Here is a 20,798-nt window from a genome sequence, read left to right as displayed (position 1 = left end):
GCATTTGGACTCAAAATAAACTGCAATATGCATACACTATCTGAACTGTGATATCACCTGTAGTTAATGGCAAGCTATCCCAATAATCACATAATATTAAGCTATTTGCTAGCCTGGAAATGCTATTTAGTAATTAAACAGTTAAAATATTTTATCATAGGCTTTTTGAAACAGTGAAGAAAAAAAGATACACAAATATTAATTTTAGCTAGCAGGAGCTGAGTCCAGGTGGTTGCCCTCTAAAGTCAACATCACCATCTGATATGTAAAACATTCCTAATTAACATGAAGTACACCCTGCGCTAATTACTGTGTTCACCTCCAAATAATGAGCCATAACAAGCCTAGAGTTCAAGATGATCTATTTACGTTTAGATGCCATGCAGTTCACCATCCTGTATCAATATGCCCCTGGTTAACACCCTGACAAAAAATGAAATTTCTGCCTCTACTGCCCTGCAGACTAGGGAAGCACAAACAGCTAAACAGATACTAGAACTAAAAGAACTTTCAGATAGACCTTCAGGTTGTTATTGTGGTAGACAACGGGGAAAAGCAGTGCTGCAAAAATAGTAGCCAACTGTGGTCTACAGAACATCGTAAGTGAAGCGCAGTCCCTGCAGGAAGATATCCTTACATCTACAAAACAATTCTAGAATATTCCAGAAATTCACACGGATTGTGGTTTGCTAACTAGTGAATTCAGATTCCCCACCGGTCAGCATACTTTCGATTTCAGTGGAATTAAACCACTTCATACAGTCTGAGGGTTTGGCAAACCAACATGCAAGAGATGTAAATGTAGCACGGTCCTGAACATCCTACACTAGAAATGCAGTCAGAGGTAAATGTCACTCTTTGAAGGAAGAGCGGGAAACAAAAGAACACATACTTGAAAAGCACACCCCCCCACCTACAGAAAGAGCATTTCTGCCCACAAACTGTGGATGGTCATGGACAAGCAGCACTCGGACACCTAACTCCTCCATCCTTGCAGGTTACGGCTTTGCAGGTACAAATACAGAACTTCAAAACACAATGTGAATAGAGTATTTTGGGGCAGAAATTTAACACCCACATTATGATAATTTGGCCTTTGCCACCACATGACAGTCTCCTTCTCTTCATGAATCTTGAGGTACGTGGGTGGCAAAGAGCTGACAGCATATTTTTGTCTGACGATGGCTCCCACAGTGCAAGTGTACATACTGGAAGCAACGGCAGTTTGTTCCCTTCCTCCCTTAACACTGTGCTCTTAACTTGAGGTTTTTTTATTTCTATACAAGCTAGTAAAACTAAATCATTCACTGAGGAGAGGGGAAAAAAAGCCAAAGCAAAAAAAAATAAAAAAACACCTGAGTCTTCAAATTATTTTCTGTCACAATATCCTGAACCATCTTCTCAGGCACCTTCCTCTGGCCTACAACTAAGAACTAAGCTTCGACTTCAGATTTAGCCTTTACAAGAGATTTTCAGAAGTTTCAGACACTGCAGGTACGTGTACAAAGTCTTCTATCTGCTGTCTGGATGTGCCTTCTAGAACCAGAAGGTACAAGAGTAAGATAAGCAAACCGCAGGTCTGTTTCAAATGAATACCACAAACAGACTGTTAAGAGTCAATTAAAAAAAATAATGAACCTTTCTCTGCTTCCTCTGTACTGCTATTCCAACTAGACCCTACACCACCCATCCTAACAACATCTTTGTGGATGCAGATAAGTACCCAAGACACCCCATATCTTAAAAGAAAAAAAAAACATTAGGTTTTCTTTCTCCTTAAAGAGACTCATCTGTGTGGAAACCTCACTTCTTTAAACCTTGCACTGAGATTCTGGGGGAGTGCTAATGCATCTACTGCTAATAATCCAAGCCTGTGGCATGCATACCCACAAGGGTATTTTTAGCTAGATTCTAGGTGTGTACCTTTGCAACTGAATTCGAGTTGCATTACCATCTAGCACTAGTGGCTCTTCTCTACTTAGATGAGGAAAATAAACACTGTCCCAGCTTAAAGCGGGACTCAGATCCCCAAGTCAAAAGACTACATTAGTAGCTTGTTACACCGGAGCCCACAGAGCATGGGTGCTCACTATTCTCCAAACAAGATGCAGTTTTTACAGGCTCACCTAATTTGTTTAGCAATATAGTTGGAATCTCTGCATTGTGTATAAAAGAAACCAGTAGGTTGCTAGGCGGATGGCAGGTTGTACAGCTTTATTCTTGTCAGAAGATAGAACAGCCAACAGTGTAGAAGTGAACTCAGAGCCTGTAACTTCCAAGCACAAAGCACCACAATATGTGCTCAGAAGCACAGAGGGTTTATGCTCACTTCTAAATTGTTGGCTGCTACATTTTGTCATCTCTTTTTAAAGGTTGCTCACTAGCTGCTTTCCAAGTTTTCACATATGTATGATTTCCATCAGCTACAAGTGTAAATTTGCAAGCAATGGGAACATGAGTGCAGGCACTGTCTGATGGAATCCGCATAGAAGGTAAAGCTGTTACCAGATGGCCTTTCTGAGTTTTGTGCAGCCACATAATCAAAAGCAGCATCTGAATTTTGGATGCTACACTGTTGTTGTTTTTGTGTTTGTTTTTTTTTTTTTTTTTTGTTGTTTTTTTTTTGTTTTAATATTTATTGTGGATATTCTAAATCAACATCTGCTCCTGGGAATATCTCCTGTGATATTTTGTGGATAAACCTCTAACAGCTCATTCTGCACAGCTATGTACTTAGGGTACTGATTTGGGTCTCTACTTAGTCAAGTAGAGACTACTTCACCAATTCAGTCCATAATGTTAGTAAATAAACTTTTTATGACTATGATTTTGAGTCAGTCCTAACAGTAGCAAAAATAAGTAGGTTGCATGTTCCTTTCCTACAGGGAAACATTGCCAAAAATACATAACTGTCACTTTTCATCTTCAGATGAACGCTAGCTACTGAAAAAAAGATTTGCAATGAGCAATTATGTCTTCAGCTTTCATGTCATTTTACATCACTGCACTACCAGCCATGCTCAAAAGCTTAGAGGCAATATTCTAGGTCACTGACTTCTGCACACAGTGTATTTGCTGCTTGATAATTAAATTAGATACACTTTAAATATTTCTGAAACAGACAGCCATTTACAAACATGTGACCAAGTGTATCACCAGTGCTGCAAACACTGGATGAAGAAAAATTACACACGTTAGCAATCATTAGCTGTCATTGAGGATTATAAATTTAAGGACGATGACATTAAGAATAAGTGGATCACAGCAAATTACTGCAGAGGAAAATCTTTAAGACGTACCTAAAGTCAGTCGGAAGGACTGACCTACTTTTCATCCCTTCTTCCCGATTTACAAGTTTTATTTATATATGTATAGATATTTTTTTTTCTTATTGTTACCAAAATAACTTCTCTTCTTACCAAGAAAGTTACCACAACTATTAATGAAACCAAACAATAGACAATGAAATACTGCAACAAATGCTAAGCTTCTATTTTCAATGATATTTTGGCCTACATTTCATGTAAATAGACACTAGTGTTGCTTCAGATTAAGCTTTCAAGAGCAAAATGGAGACAGATTTTCACTTTATATTGTGGATGAACAAAAATATTAAGTGTTAAGATAAGACAGAATATTTTTAAATTAGCATTTCGTTTCAGATTATGACTCAGAGGGCATCTACAGTGTAAGCAATGCAGTAGGTTTTAGGTATTTTTCCTCCAAGTCTACAATTTGGAAATTAGTGTTAAAAAAAATCTGATGAATAATGGGTTCTTCAAGGAAGAAAAATGTTAAAAAAGACTCAGCAATTTCAAGGTGCTCTAAAGAAGCACCTGGTTTTCATTTTTGTGTATCTGAGGAATTATAGTGATGAACTGATACGCAAACAACAAGGCACAGGAAGAACTTAATCCTATTTCATAGAGCCATAGTGTGTAAGGCATGCAAGTGGTTTCACAGCAGAGCTTCCCAAGGTTCCACTATTTAAGATATAATTTCTTTTGCCCACCAACAACACTAAGACTTAGGGGTGCCTTCGATGTTTGGTTTTTTTTGTGTTTTTTTTTTTTTTTTTTGGTCATTTTAACACTTCTATCACCCTGCCCAAATTCAACATTCAAGAGGAAGTCCTTAATTGGCAACAACCACGCCAAAAAGTCCCTCCAACATTAAAACCTCATTTTGTCTCATCTTTAGGAGCCTGATGTGCTGGCATTAAGCTAGACAAGCTGCAAGGCACAATCAACTGCTGTGGATTATTGAAATACACTGTCCACCTAACTGTGCCTACAGACCACAGTAATGCATTTACATACCCCCTTCTGAAGTACTGAACTGGAAAGTCAGTCTTAACATCAGCAAGTATTGCTTTGGCTGAAACGCGTGGAAAAACTGGCTTCAAGAAAGAGGAAAATGCAACCTACCACACATGTATTTCTGACTATTATAAGGCAAGAGGCTGAACAAAAGGTGCCTGTGTCCACTCCCGTGCCATGGGTAGATATTTGCAGCAATGTCACCCTCAGCTGCCAGCAGGTGTTGCAATGGGCAGCCATGTAAAGCAACTATTCACTGAACTCCGTCACTGCAGTTATGTGCTCTTTATGGCAAGGAAAACAGAGAAAACAAAGAGGCTGTTATGCTTTAACTTCAAAGCCTTCATACCACCAAGCTTCAGCTCTGTACCTCAGGCAGTGCAGTCCAGAAGTCAGGCAGCATAGGCTCAGGTAAAGATATTTTCTGCTCCAATAACCTAGTCTCTGTGGTGCTTACGAAAGAACTGAGATGTAGAAAGCAAAAAATCCACTTGGCACATGCATGGCAGTAGCAGAAGGTCATCTGACATTTGTCATTTGATTACCAATTTTTATACGTAAGTTCACAGGAATACTTTTTCAGAAAGTTCACAGAACAGTCATAACTCTATCTATAAGTATGGCAAGAATCAATGCACAAGAAGTTAGGAGGTATCTTCCCAGTTTATGGTTCCTGTTGGAATTATCATTCTCTAGTTGCACCAATTTCCTCTTCAACAGGGGGTAAAACTTTTATGAGATCCCCAAAGCCTGTGTGCAATATTTATTCAGTTACTCTAATTAAAGGTATTACTATGTACACAGTTACAGGATCTGTCCCCAGTGGCACTCCACATCATAAATAACAGATGTGAAATGTACTTCTATTGAGACAGCCACTAGTATCAATTCTTCTTATGCTATCTCTTTAATTATTACATCACTATTCTTTAGGATTCTTTTGTGTTATGTTTGGATGAGAAAAATACTACTCAAATAATATAAGTTTGGGATAATATAATAGAGTAAACAAGCCACGCCCACAGAAGAGCTAATAATATTTTCCCCTCTACCTCTGCACATGTATAATGTATATAACTGTTTTCAGCTGAAATAATTCTACATTAACCTACATTTTAATAGCATATAGAATTTTGAAATCATAAGGCAATTTGAAATGTTGCATCAAGTCTGCCCACCCATGCCAACACAGAAGCACCTATACACAAGTTATGCTTGGCAGATATTTGTCCAGGTTTTTCCTAAAAGCTTACAGAGCTGAACATACACAGACATCTATGGCAGTCTATCCCAATGTCTCAATTTCTCATGCTGTAATTCCATTACATTTTTTGTCCACTCCAGCAGAGGAAACAAGTTTTCCCCTTCCTACTTGTGCTATGCCAAAGCACTTTGATTCTTTCAATGTACACCCCTGGTGATTTTCAGTAACCTTTTTAGGCTTTACATAGCATGGAACCTCATTTCTGGAAGTGCCACATCTCAGATTTTATAATTCAGATGATGCTTTAGGAATGCTGACTACAATAGAATCTTTCAGATACTTTCCACAACTTCCCCATTATCTTGCCCTCTCCCTGGCAGCACTCAAGGCCAGGCTGGATGGGGCTTTGAGCAACCTGGTCTACGTGGAGGTGTCCTGCCTATAGCAGGGGGTTGGAACTAGGTGATCTTAAAGGCCCCTTCCAACCCAAACCATTCTGTGATCTTCATAGGTCTTCCCAACATCCCTTCCTGATGCAACTGTCATTTGTAAAGCAAGTGAAGATGCTTGAGCAGACTCTAACTGAAGTCAAAAGATGACAGACTTGTGACAAAACCACACGCACTACCATTCAGTAGCTTTCCATTTGGGCAATTAATAATTGGCAACTACCTTGAAGCTAACTAACATTGGGATAGCAGTTATTGCTTCTCTACTTCCCATAAGTCCTAGAGGATACCGCTTAAAGGAAATTAATTTGACAGATTCCTCCTTGGAAGTCCCTGGTGACTCCTCCTCCTTTCATGCCTCAAGAGCTTAGAAAAAACTTTGGACTCTTCATTCCAATATTCAGGGAGTTTAACTCCAGAACCTGTACTTCTGTGACTTCTCTCACTGTGCTCATAGTTCTTAAAGGTGGGAAAGATTATTTTCATCTGTAGCCATCATCTGTCCTTCTCAAAGCTGCAACTTGTACATCTTTCCTTGGAAGAACAGATTTCCTGCCTTTTTTTTTTTTTTTTTTTTTTTTTTTTTTTTAAGAATTTTGAGAGAAAAACCTGAGTGTTTTAGAGATGATTGACACTGTAAGCACAGGATATTTGGCAGTAAAGGAGACAAATTACTTGAGCAGCAATATAACAGAAATGAAGAAAATCTTGTAGGCAAAAATATACGACCCAGTTTCTCAGTGCAGGCCAATAGTAAAATGGAATAAGTAACATTTAATATGGTGTAAGTTTGGAGAAAGATATTGTTGCTAGGTCTTAGACAGCCCTGTATGGAGACAACATAGAGCTGATCAAGTATGTTGGGCATCGTGGACACTGACTTGACACGAGAGGATGACAGTGGGGATTACGTCAGGTAGCAATGATAGAAGGCGGCATATCACACTGAAGATTGACAGCTCAGAAAGAAGAGCGCTTGCTAGACAAATTCCTGTGAGGAACAACGTAGAAAGGCTCTGCAAAATGAAATATTAAAAAAGACAGAAGCAAACTATTATGCAGGAAGAAGAGGTGAGAGTTAAAAAACTAAATACATCCAGCTGGGCTCATCTCTGCATAGATAGTTTTATGAAACCAGGTATCTACCTTTCACACTTTTCTTTAAACCACTGTGAAGCTCACGCATTATCACCAACTTGCCTGTCCCTGCACTTACACCTTTACAAACAGGGTAACAAGTCTGTCTAGCCCGCTACCCCCTGGACAAGATATTTGGTTATGTAGCACAAATAATCTTTTCTACCTCATTTTGAAAATGAGTTTTATTTCTAATACTGCAATGGGAGCTGACTGTTAAGAAGTGTCAAAAACACAATTAGAGCTTGCTTGTGTAACTGCTGTTTTCATCTCTTTGTGGGTCTTTTTCAAGTTGAAGGGTTTAGTTGTTTTGAAGAAAAATATTGTTTCAAACGCATTGTGAATCCTGGCAAACAACAACTAGTCATTTTGTAGCCAAACTCTGGATAAAATCTTTACACATTTCATCACTCTTATTTATTGAAATGCTTTGTTTCCGGGTGGATTTTGTGAAGACCAGCATCCCATTGCATCGGAACATGCTCAGAAAGCTATGTCCACACACAGCTATTCATCCAGTCTCAGAGTGAGGTTTTCTACACTGTTGCATCAAGATAACCCAAAAAGTTTTGCTTACTAGTTTGGTTCCTCTTATTTTAAGAAGTCAGTATATTTTGAGTTGTTATTGACACTTTCAAATTAGACCTCTTACAGCAACTCTCTGTTTCGTCATGTTTCTATACACACTAAAGGTTTATCCCCATTCAGAAGTCATACTCTGTGAAACCCCACAGGCTTTAGACAGCAGGTTGTAGCAGTACCTGGATACATTCTTTCAGCCTCTTCAAGTATTATGCCAAAGTTATCTGTCTGATGACGCCATAAGTCAGGATGCTACTACTTTCTACATGAAAGCTTCACAAGAGCATGAAGACACAAACAATGACAGCACTTAATTCTTGCAAGTGGCAAAAGACACTCTCCAGAGGATTTCATGTTTTTCCATCTCAATTTTCATTTCTTGAGCCAACTGTCCTGTCCAATTGCCCAGCTGAGCCCCGCTCCCAACTGTTAGAGTTCATAAAAAACAACTTCTGCCTTCCAGCAATCTTACGTTCTACTTTCATCTAGAAAGGCAAAAATGTGTTTCAAAGTGCACCGAAATCACAGTATTCACCACTGTCAGAAACAATCTGCGTGTCTGTTTCACATCTCCATTTGCAGAGTCCCTTACAAAATTCAGTACGGTAACCACAGCAGTAACTTTCCAAGTGTCCACACACATCATCCTCTAGGTAAATGGAGAATATATAGCATCAGGCTGTGAAGCCTTATGACTGGGATCAAAATAGCTCCATGAATACTGCCTTTCTCATCTAACCAAGAGACTTCAGAATTAGAATTACAGTGGCTATTTCTGCTGATCTGAAAGATTGAACACAGCCCTTCTCATCAAAAATTCTATTCGAGATAAAAAATGAATACTTCCAAATCTAACTGTGCTGTACACAATATAAGGAAGAGACAGTGATTTGGTAGCTTAATAAATCTTTTCAAAAGATATTGAGGCAAAAATCTCAATTCCCACCAATGAAACATTAGCAAAAATTAAAATAGAGATGTATGACCGGTTCATTTTTTGTATCATTTGACGTGGACAGACCTGACATTTAGAGCAACTCACAAACTTAGAAATCACATTTGTCTCAGATCAGTCTTGATGAATGTATGAGAGAAGTCAAACATGCCATAAGCAAGTTAAAGCATTTAGGATAGCAACCAAACTTCATTCTCTGTCCCCTTAATAAAATAATGAATAACCACCTATAAGAGTTTTTAATCATAAATGTTTTTGCAGAATGCCAAGACTTGTGATTTGCTGTCAAGCTGCATGATCAATTTGAACCAAAACACTGAGGGGAAAAAAAGGAAGTTTGGCCATTTGTTTCGGTATTTTCAAGTAAAAACACTGACTGCCTTTCCTCTCAAAAGAAAAGTTTACATTTTAATATTGATGAAACCAGTATAAAGTAATGTTTAAGTTAAAACATTCACATCAGACCAGGAACTTACATTCACCCAAAAGAAGCTGATGGGAAAGCTAACCCCACCTCCACCCATCTGGTTTGGTTTGTCCTGAAACCATTTTCTCCCTGCTCATTTCGAATGCTTTAATTCAATCAGTGAGCTGAAAAATCCAGCTTTATTTGACATCTGTGCTTTGATGCACATATATAACTGGAAGATTGCAAAGCCTTATGCTGAGCAGTATTTAATTATATTGCAAAGAACTTTTTGAAATTTGTTCTGTTTTTATTAGATGTCACTGGGGCCATTCACCAAACTGATTGCATGGCGACGGAAACCACGTTAATTTTCTCTGGGCACCAATAAAAGAAAATTTGGCAGTAGACAAACTGCCACTTTATTGCTGGACAATAAATTTAGAGCAAGCCGAGTTACTTTCTTGCTCCCTTTACACCCCTGCTTCAGCTGTCCTTACTGCTGCTGTCAGGCAGGGCTCTTCCTGTCACCGTGAAGATCCAAGGACCAAAGCAGCCTCTTTCCTCCTGCAGAGAAATGCAGGGTCTCCAGATACACAAGAATCAACACCCACATTAAAATGCAGAATTGTTTTCCTTCAGAGAAATTAAGCATTGTGCAAATAGCAAAAACTATTGCATCTGATCCAACCAAAACAAAAAGACATAAGAACTCTTCCACTTTCTCTTCTAGAAACTTCCAATCTCTTCCTGTAGAAATCTTTATTCAAAATCTGAGGCAGCAGTTGGAAGCCATGCAGCACCTGCTTAGTGTGCATTCTGACTGGGGAGGGGAAGCAGCACAGCACAAGGTGATTCAGAGCAGCATTTTTAATTCCTTCAGTTTAGTTTACTTTGAATACAGTTCAAGGCTGTGAGGGCAGCTTGGCCAAAATTAACTTGGTTTCTATATTTGCTAGTTTTAAAAAGTCACAATCTCAAAGGCTGTTGTAAGAGTGACCTAGGCTTCCGTCAGTGACATGAAGCAGCAAGGAAACGTGCCTGACAGGGCTACCTGCAGACAGCCACGGACCTACTCCACACTTAAAGTTTCAGATAAAGAATGAAATCAAGTGGTATGATAACAAAGGATGGGGAAAAAATAAAAACAAAAATCGAGGAACGTTTTCCAAGATAATTTCAACTACCATAGTAATCAACACAAGACGGAAGACTTGCCAGTAGTTTGTTCAACTAGCTTTTAAACGTACATTTTAATTACGTAAATCACATGCTCACTTTTAACTCCTAACTCAGGCACCATTGAGAAATCCAAGTAATAGAGCAGCGATTACAGACTAACAAGCATCATTTGCAGATAAGTAAGCCATTCTTCTAGCTCAGAGGACCCACTATTTGCTTTGTTCCACCCAGGTAATTTCTCAGACACTGAAAGCACGGCAGGATGCTCTGCTTTCTTCCCATTGTAAGGATGAAAATATCCTATTCAGTCTCATTCCAGAGATGTTACACTTCCTCTAAAAATAGAAACTGAAATGAGATTAGTAGTACTTCTTTTATCAGTGCTTCTGCAAAATGTTTTTTCCCTGATGCATAATATCCGATTTAATATTCTGCCTGTTTTTTGTACGGAAACCCTCAAATGGTAGAGTGTGGGAACATAGAACAGAAGTCTGTACAGAAGATGACAAAAGCACAAAGCAGTCAAAGACACGAAAAGCACAAAATGTGAGCAGACACACAAAGTGGAATTTGGAACTTTGTTAATGCAATTCCTTGAGTAGCTTGCTTTTTTTAGATTAAATAGTCAACAAACATGGGATTCTAGGTATGACTGCTTTGACAAACTAAAACACTTCATGCTGCCATGGACGATGCAAAAGCAGGCAATTATTTATCATTCTGAGACTTAGGTGCACAAAAATTAACAAAATCAAAAGCTTTTTAGATGCCAGGTTGCAAAGCAGAATTCATCACACGTACTTGTTGCATATTATCTCACTGCAGGAGCCGTGAAGTTCTCCAAATGTACACAGAACAAGATTTTAATCTTGGAGCGCCTTTTATTCATTGCCGAGATGTAAGGGCAGCCCCAGGTGCAAGCAGGCATGCCTGCACTGGCATCAGCCACACGACTGAACCTGGCACAGAACGCTGCTAAGTGGCCTAACTCACAGTGCTGCCCCATCTCCCCATTCCAAACAGAAAAGCATTGCACAGACCATCACAACACCAATAGCACTCAAACAGAGCTCACTAGCTATTTCAGTAACCTTACAAGCCGCGAGAGGTGACAAAGCTAGCACTGCTAATTCAGGGGAGAATTTCCAAGTTCTACATACAGGCTGTAAAACCTCCTAACAAAGACAGTGTGGTAAGAGCTTCAAACCCATCTGAAAAGGATTTACTGAATAAAGTCAGCACTGGATTCAGAATGCTAATTTGGGAAGCAGAGTATTTACGTAACACTGTTAAAGCATATATTTTAAGCTGCCATTGGAGGATAAATATTCCTGAAATAAGTTCACCAAAAAAAAGTCTGAAAATGCATACCAAAAGCAAAGCTGAAAAGAAAATACAGATAGCATTTTGTTTTGTTTTTAATTTATCAACTTCATGTTGTGCAAGATTCAGAAAAAGCTGAATTTTCAAGTTGAATTAATCATAAACTTCAGGTTCAACAGAGTATGCAAATTCAAGTCTGAAGCCTCAAACTCATATTTAATACTTCATAAAGCTTCCTCTTAAAAAATAAATTACTGCTCTTTGGTAAGACAGAGCTCCCCAAGCACAGAAAATGACCCCTGTTAAAACAGATATTATATTGATTATCCAACTTTTAAGAATAATCTAAATAACATGGTGGGTTGAACTAGCCAAGTAGTGAGACAGCTCCTTACTGAATTGGCCACTAGGGATTCCAAGATAAATCAAAGTATTAATTAGGTTAAGCATTGGTGGTGATTATCAATCCCAGCTATTAGGTTATGCAACATTCCTATGAACTTTTTTTCAAGAGCTCACAAGTTCCTTATCACTCTTGAGGCATGCAGAGTTAGGTGTTAATTAAGGAAGTCCTCACTTGAACTAACTGCTGTTACCAAAAAAAGTCTTTAAAAAAAAAGAATTCTCATGTTATCTTTAAGCAGCCGCTGCAGACAGGATCGCATTTCTCAAGCTGTATTCTCAACTACTCTCAGAAGCAAGGATTGCTATTTCATATCATATACTAAGAAATTTCACCCCTTCAAGCAATCTTTCACACATCACTTCTATGCTTATCTATAAATATAACGAGCAGTCAGCTCCCCCAGTGGTGCCTTGCTGTCTGTCTACAACTACTCTTCTATTGTAAAATACTCAGACAGCACTTTTGCCTATTAATACACAAAGCATTCAAACCTGCCTCTTTTCACAAGTATAATCTCAGAATATCTAAGCTGCCCACAAACCCATACATCTTTATGAGCAAATATTTGGCACAGAGACAAACTTTATTAAAGATCAGAATTTTGAGCTAAAGGCCAGAAGTGAACTTTTTGATGGCCTTTCTTTATACACAAAATACAGCATTAATAAACAAACATATGCCCTAAACTTCCACAGTTAGCTGTATGTTCAGAAGGGCAAAGTTGGATGCCTGTCCCCCATCCTCCTCACCTCAAAAAAAAAAAAAAAAATAAAAAAAAATAAAAAAAAAAAATCCCCCAAAAAACACACTAGCACATTTATTTAACAAAGAAAGTGGTGAGGCAGCCTATGTCTGCACCCATATCACCAGCATACATACAAATTAAAGTCCACTGTAAATGCATAACCACAAAGACACCCATGATACAATTGCTCAGCTTCATAATACTTTAGTAATCTCCTTTAAGGGAACAAAGTCATGGGTCTCTTATTTTCCCTGAGCTTTTCCATCCACATTTTAAGCCCTGTGTCTACTTCAAATTGTTTAGAATCTAATCTGCTATCACTTGAGAAAGTCTTTAGGAACAGGCCTTTCAGGTTTCAACCATTTGAGTTCTTACCATGGCACCAGGAACATGAGAGACATTTTAAATAGTTAAGACACCAGAAATGGACACAGACCCATTAAATCGGAGGCTGGAACCAGCCTCAGGAACACGCTAATGGGCAGTCAGAGTCCTGGAAGCAGTGCAGCCATTCAGTGCTGCCTTCCACTTCTTGTAGATGCATTCAGGAGAGGCACCACCTGTTTTCTCCAGATGTTTATATTAACATTCCTTTAAAAGACAACTAATCAAGCAGCTAATCAACCATGATTGTGCCATGAGAATTTTTCATTTAGTGGATACTTCATGCGAAAAACACCACCCAAGCTTACTGTATTCCTTCTATCTACAACCATTTCATGAATTTTGAGAAGTTAAAAATGCATCTGTGCACAAGAAGCTATCCTGATGAAAAATGATATAAAGCTACAGAAACTCTTTCAGAAAAGCTATAAAGAAGCAACTTAAAAACCAAATGCAGTAAGTCAGTTAATACATGGGTACTTGAAGTTCATACATACTTGCTAGCATGCACTTAAGATCTTCTGAAGCAATCCGATTCTACTGCTTTCCTTCAGAGCAAGTAAAACGCAAACTATGTAATAACTATTTGTTTTAGGGTGTTTCTGTGTTTGGATACATTTGTTCAAATTCCTGGCTAAACATTTCTTTTGTATGCTTATGTTTATAAATGGTACCTGATTGAAAGGCAACGCAATAACTATGGAATTAACACAGCCCTTCCTCTCTCTCACAAATAGAAGAGTATATTCAAGTTGCATACCTGATGTAGACTTTTTTCGTTTGTATTAACTTCTTTATTTAGAACAGTTTCCTATCCATTTCTCGGTGCTAAAGTCACCTCCTTTTTTTTTCTTTTTTCTTTTTTATTTTTTCCCAAATTGCAAGAAAATTTATTTTGTTTTCTATTTCAGTCAGACATTTAAGGTCATCACTGCCCAACTGGATTCAGTGCTAATTACAAGATGTAGATTCCTATGAACAGAAATGCTCTCCAAGCTCTGCATTGTAGAGCCTCCAATTTGACACAAAAAAGCTGTTTTAGTCTTTGACATTACAAAATAACTTATCCCACATAATGCATGTCTCATACATCATTTTTCACTTGCTCCCATAGCACAACCACATATTTTGATTATAGAGTGTAAATGCTTGCACAGTTCTCAGAATCAAAGTTCATTTTCTATTTTTTAATACGTTATTTTTGTTTATTGAAGTTGTATAATAATCGTTTTATGACAGCATTCTTCTGTCAATAAAGATTAATATTCTTGAATACATAGTAAACAATTAGAAAACCTCACCTTATTTTACATTTGCTAGTAACACTCAGACCATGTTCTCAGTCTTTACTAATTCCATAGACAAAATTTAATATAAAGATAAGTTTTAACTCAATAAAAACAAAATAAATTTACTTAATTTCTCCCTTATTTTCTTCTAATCCAAAGCAGCTGCTAGTTGGCTCACATGGGAGCACTGGTAAAATGCAAATGCAAGTTATGTGTTTCCTTACCTCTGAAACACAACTGAAAAAGAGTAAAGTGATCACATTTACACTCAGACCAATAAGGAAAAGTCTTCCTAGTACCAGGAAAGGCAAATTATATATACAATTAGATAGTCAACATTACTTATCTTCTAGAACAAAAACTGCACTAAGATTGCTCCTCCCTCAAAGCACTAGCTCACCTCTCAGAATCCATAGCAAGAACATTCTAGCCCAGCTCAGGGCATACTATAGTACCAAAAGAAACAGTCAACAACACCAACAGTGTGCACAAGAGATGTTTGTTAGGAAACATGATGCTGCAATTAGGGCAATAATTCATTAAAACTTTTCCCTATAAATACCATTAGCAGATCTAAATCTCGTCTCCACATCACAGCCTATGAGTGTGCATAGCCAAGTGCACAGAGCTTCATGCTACAAAGGAATAAAAACAAAGAGCCTGGAACAGCAAAACAGGGACCACACTTACACAAACATTACTGCTACCATTTAGATGCAACACTAGCTAATCATAGCTGTAAGAAATGTTAAGATAAAATACTCACCTAAGCACCTTAGTCCTCCCCTGAGGAGCTACCCCAGAGAATGAGGGTTGCTGCCTGCTAGAAACTGCCCTATATAGCTTCTGCTGAGGGACGGTGCTCCCCGACCAGGACTCGGTAGGAGGCTAGGCCCAGGTGCTGCCCATCAGCCCTGGCACCCACACAGCAGCTGCGCGCTCAAGGCCACCTGCCTCAAGATCTTGCTCTGAGCTGCCTCTTCAGCTTTCCTTTGTGCCATACCACAGAACAGCAACACTTCAAGCAGGAGTTGGCTATCCGAGCACAGCGGGGCTGTGTGGGGCTCCCCGAGGTGCTGCTCCCAGATCCCTGGGGGTCCCTCAGCACCGTGAGCTGAGTGCACAAAAATGCCTCCCTGCCCAAACTCCAGCTCTCTGCTTCAGCCTGCCTGGCCACCTGCCTCATTACCAGCTGCACCTGTTGAGCTACTGCTTTGTCTAGCAACAGGGCATTCCCTGTGCAGTACCAGAAACTCGGTTCTTACCTGTAACGTCTGAGTAATTCTTGGTGGAAGTTTCTGGAAGCACCCAGTGCGCTCTGAGGCAGCTGCTTGCTGCCCTTCCCTCAGGGCGCACCGCTCCCACCCACCTCCCCCCCCCACAAAATGGCGCCCACAACATGGCGGCAGGCTGGCCTCTGTGCTGCCTGCTGCAGCAGTGCGTGCGTCACGAGTGTGCCTGCCCTTGTAGGCCTGCAGGGTGTTCATTTGTTCATTCTCTCAGTGATTACAGAACTCTAACGCTCTCCAAACTTCATGCTGTTTAAATGCCACGTTCCTACCTGTGCTCCTACTTCCACTGCCCTTTGGCCAGCTGTTATTAATTGTTCAGTTAATGGTAACTAAAGAGGATGCCTGACCACAAAGGGACTTCTGATATTAAACAACAGTTACACAGTAGCAATGGTAGCATGAGCACCAGCTGCCAAAAGTTTCCTGAGCACTTTTTGGTTCATTCAGGCAAACAGAATTTCATCTTTTAAAGTCATGACGTCACTGTTGTTTGTTTTTGATGTGAATGAAGCACGGTCTCTTGAGTTGCACCAATTCTTATTAAATGCATAAACAATCTCCTTTACCTGGGACCTCTGTTTTACTGTGGCAGTTCAAAATCTGTTGAACACTGCAAAGAATTCAGAATGTTTCTGTTTCTGACACTCATGGCTTATAAATCATATCATCCATATGATCAGAAACAGCTGTTGCGTTAGACTTCTAACTGCCTCAAAGGAGGCAATGAACATTGGAAGGGATGTTGGAAAGCTTTTGCAGAAATGCCACCTGACCACTCCAGAATCCAGTCCTTAGGGATTCAGAACTTTGCTAAGCATTGCAAAAACTCTTCACATATAACATCACAACCTGGACAGTAATGTTCTGTGACAGAAATAGAAATAAAATAGACACAATGCACACAACAAGAAAAAGTGTAGAAAGTGCTCCAGACAGATGCATTTTTTAATTAAATATACAGCACATGTATCACCAGTTTTTGTGAAATGTAAAGAATAAAGTTTTTGCCTAGCAGTCCCTATTCTCCTTGAGTTACATAAATTCCATTAATCCAGGCTTATGAATCCTGATTTGAGATGCAGGATAGAAAATGTTTTGTTTAACACCAAAAGCTGCACCTGTTCTCTTTACCCCTCATTTAAAATTCAATGAGGCTTTCCACATGAAAAAAAAGAAAAAGGAAAAGAAAAGGAAGAAAAAAGAAAAAAGAAAAGAAAGATGTGAAACAAACTAACATAATAGCGAGATACTTCAAATATATCAAAATTGCACAAAGATCTACTCTGCTTTATATCACGTGCCTAAATGTTTTACCGTTGAAGATTATTGGCCGCTACTTTAAAGGAACAAAGTAATACAGGTGATAAAATGTCTTGAAAGTCATGCTTGGCTCCTGCCTCTGTTCTGCAAAACAGCCCCAGGGAAAAACAAATAATGCTTTCAGGCATCCATGAATCACATTCAGGAAAGAGAATCCTATTGTCTCATCATAAGAAACTGATCTATAAATGAAAAACAGTGTAGCACTCAGAAAATAAAAATAATTGGTGGGGCTTTTTTCATTTGTTTTGTTTTCCCCAATGCAACTAATGTTATTCTAAAATACACTGAAAGAAAAGCAAATACAAAAAGACAGGAATCACCATGTCAAACCAGATGAAAGATCCTTCGTCCAAGACAAAAGCACGACATTGAAAGTGAAAATTTCTGCGCTAAGAAAGTTGGAGTTGATCTTTCCACTCCCTCCATTTGAGGTTCTTTTTCGTTAATCAACAGCTGATCACTCCCTCCATTTGAGGTTCTTTTTCGTTAATCAACAGCTGATTTGAAGACCATCACGTGTGGAAGTCATCAACAATTTCCCTGCTAAAGGGCATCATTTTGCACATGTATCCCCTGTGACCTTCACTTCTGCTCACGGTTCCATGTTTCCCTTGACACTTAAGTCTCCATATTCAGCAAGAAATTAGAAATGCTTTTTTAGCTGTAAGTACTCACTAATAGCCATCTTGGAAATTTGTTACACCTGGGTTGCCAACACTATGAAACATATGTCTCCGACAGCCTCTTAATTTAGGTGTTCTCTCAGGAAAAGCATGTTCCAACAGCTCTTTCACTCTCCACAGTTCCTGCCTGCCTTCATTAATTACATGAATCAGTACTCCTGTTAACATTTCTCCCCATTAGTGTTGCTTCTCTTAAAAATGTTTGATTTTTTTTTTTTTTTTTGTCATGCAGAACTGCAATTATTAAGGTCTGATGGATGCTCCTGAACATCATGAGAAAAAAAAACTATTCAGACAGCTAGAGCAGTGTGTGATTTTCTTTCATGACAAAGGTGACAAAGTCTACACTAATAAAGACTGCTAATTTGAAAGTAGAAGAACCATCTTTGTATCAGAAAGGAAATCCAGGTTTGCTGCTTTTGAAGAGAACACTAAGATTTTTCTCAGTGACATTCTGCCCGGAAAGCCACCAAACACCTCCTTGTAATTTCTTCTCAATTTTTTCCTAAGCTTCTTTTTGAGCTTTAGTCTCTAATTTAGACTCAGACTAATTTAGAGTTCAGCATTCAAAAACAGAAAGGATGCAGAGAAACAGAAATGCCTGCAAAAGCTGCTCTGAAGTTTAATCAGTCCTCCTTCTTCTGGATTATTTTCACTTACTTCCAGAATGGATAAGGACATAACAGAAGACATCATCTTCTACTTTCTCAGCTATTTAAATCTTAATCATACCTTGCATTTCTCCAGAGATTTCTGGTTTTGATCATCAACCTTGGATTTTGACTCCATTAACAAAATTGAAATGGACATGCAAATTTAATAGACAGCTTTGAAAGTCCTTACTCCCATTCTGTGCACGCTCTGCCAAACTGCTGCAGCTTTGGAAGTATCAGATGGGAAAGGGTACTGTTTTGCTACAGTTTAACCTGTTTTGCTGACCTCATAGAGAGTGGCTTTTTTAGCAGTCAGACTCTTGCTTCTCTTGAAACTATACCCAAAAGGAAAAGCATAGGAGGAAAAATATTTGTTTTGTTTTGGTTTGGATTTTTCTTTTTGTGCATTGTGCAGGTGTCTTTGAGAAAACTGATCTCACAAGCAGTGTTATCTGCCTTACCCTTAAGTCAGCACAACTTTCTGACATCAAGTCTGTGTTGCTCCAAACTCATTCAGTGAGGTACAAAGTGCTGTAGCTGCTCTGCCTTTGCAGTCTGCCCAGGCAGATCTGTCCTCCCTCCCAGCTGGACTAATTAATTCTGGTGGGAGTGCAGGAACAGCATGGTTGGGCTGCATTTCATCAGTGGTGGCTCCCAACTCCCTGGCTTAGCATTAGCAGAGGAGCTTCTGCCCTAAACTCCTCTGTGTGACACCTTCTAATGCCAGCATTGCAGTGAAGATTCATCACATTTGGACTGTTCTGCCCCAGTTATTTGGGGGATGAAAAGAAACCACAAACTGATGTGGAATCATTTCCATTTTCCTCTTGACAAATTAATTCAGGTACAACCAGGAGGCTGTGAAAGGTCTGTCATACCACATTCCCCTTATCCAAGGCAACAAAGATTAAATAAGACTTTGCTTCGTTTTACACAGAAAACAAACCAACAAAGTTCCTTTGCTTTAGTAACGTGATTTTGTTAGTTTTCTTTAATTTGGGGATAAATGTTGGTGAAATTCAGTGCTCATAAAAGTGAAAGATTAATCCTGGCCAGAGCAAGGCTTGGTGCAGCTGGACTTTCTGCAAACTCCCACTCGTTCCCATCAATGCATCTCAGTCAGGGTAGCAAGATGTGGCTCCTGTCCCAGCGCTGGGCCTCTTCTGAGGGGAGATTTCCAAACCTGCTGAGAAGCCCAATGGTTTGCTTGATTGCAAATAGGTTTCAAGCCCACTAGAATAGCATGTTTAATTACACTTCCCTGTTGCTTAACTCTGAGATAGTAACAGGTACTTATGTGTCCTTCAATGATGTTCATGTAATAGGCCCTATAAAAAAAAATCCATGAAACAGCAGAGATTGTATTTCTGATGATGGTTTACTTCTTTTTCTTCTTCTCTCTTTCTTAACTAAATGCTGATTTTTAGTCTGCTGGACTGAATCTTGATGTAACAAGAACCACTTCTAAGGGCAAATTCCTGCTACTCCTTGCTTTGATCTTTTGCACACACAAATACACAAAAATCCAACACAAAGGAAGACAGGATTTGAAAAAGAAACAGGTGTGAGACTCTGAAAAACACTATAACCAGGTCAATAGGAATTTCCCACTTGCTGTTCATATTCTGTCCCTGTTTGCCAAGGAATCAAGGGTCACCACATACAGTTTCCCTACTGCTGGCAGGGGTCTTATCACTGAGCCAAATTAGCAGGAAGGCATATTCTTAGATCTTTGTTGGCTAGGGGCCAATGTTACCATGGGCTCCAGGTGAAACAGAACTGATTATTGTATCCTTTCTCTTAAGGGAGCAGAATGTGCAAGTTAATACTAAGAGTTCACCACGGACCTATCCTGTGCTCTTCTCTACCTATAGGGCACCAGAATCCAAAGACTGAACAGCTTCAAGGCACATTATTGTGCCAAATGCACATTTTTTATGTATATAACCTCTGTTCTCCCCTTGGGAGACTGTATTCGTGAGCATTAGTATCTCTGGTTCAGAAAAAAACAAAAAATATATATTGAATGTCATCTATTCGTGTTTTCTCCTCTTATTTAAAACCCAAAATATCGCACAGCAAAACCACTGGAAAGAATCCCACTAATTTTAGTTGGTAAGGAACAGAGCCTAAGTTCAGAATAATGAAGTGATCATATCAACATTACTGGACAATTTTAAGCAACATTACAATAGCAATTTGTCCCTGGAATTGCTTCCCCAAAGCTCGTGATATGCCTTGTGCAGCAAAAGCACACACTGGGAAAACTCAGGGAAGGCTTCAACGCAGGGAATTGCTTACGCATTATCCAATTGGGTCAGAAAATTTGTTTTTCTAGAGAATGTGAAATGCATTGGACTTGAAAAGCTCTTGGCTTATGTAAGAGATGCCAAAGGGCAGTCTATTCATTAGCCAAGACATAAAAGTAAAAAGGCTGCTTCAGGGCCTTGAGGCAGCACAGTTTCT

At 39.1% G+C, this 20,798-nt stretch overlaps 1 long non-coding RNA gene across 2 annotated transcripts in view; it reads right to left on the bottom strand.

The window, feature by feature from the left end:
- Positions 1–15,726, bottom strand: part of LOC122161028 — a 256,600-nt gene extending 240,874 nt beyond the window's left edge. For both annotated transcript variants that reach the window (XR_006169046.1, XR_006169049.1), the window contains exon 1: positions 15,647–15,726. This is a non-coding gene — a long non-coding RNA (uncharacterized LOC122161028). The remainder of the gene's footprint in view (positions 1–15,646) is intronic.
- Positions 15,727–20,798: the final 5,072 nt, after the last annotated feature.

This window comes from Centrocercus urophasianus, unplaced genomic scaffold (genome assembly GCF_019232065.1).
Source record: "Centrocercus urophasianus isolate 14NV4802_14NV808 unplaced genomic scaffold, USGS_Curo_1.0 seq_18, whole genome shotgun sequence".
Classification (NCBI taxonomy): Eukaryota; Metazoa; Chordata; class Aves; order Galliformes; family Phasianidae; genus Centrocercus; species Centrocercus urophasianus.
Note: the sequence above shows the minus strand (reverse complement) of the source record. Positions and strands in the feature narration are given on the sequence as shown.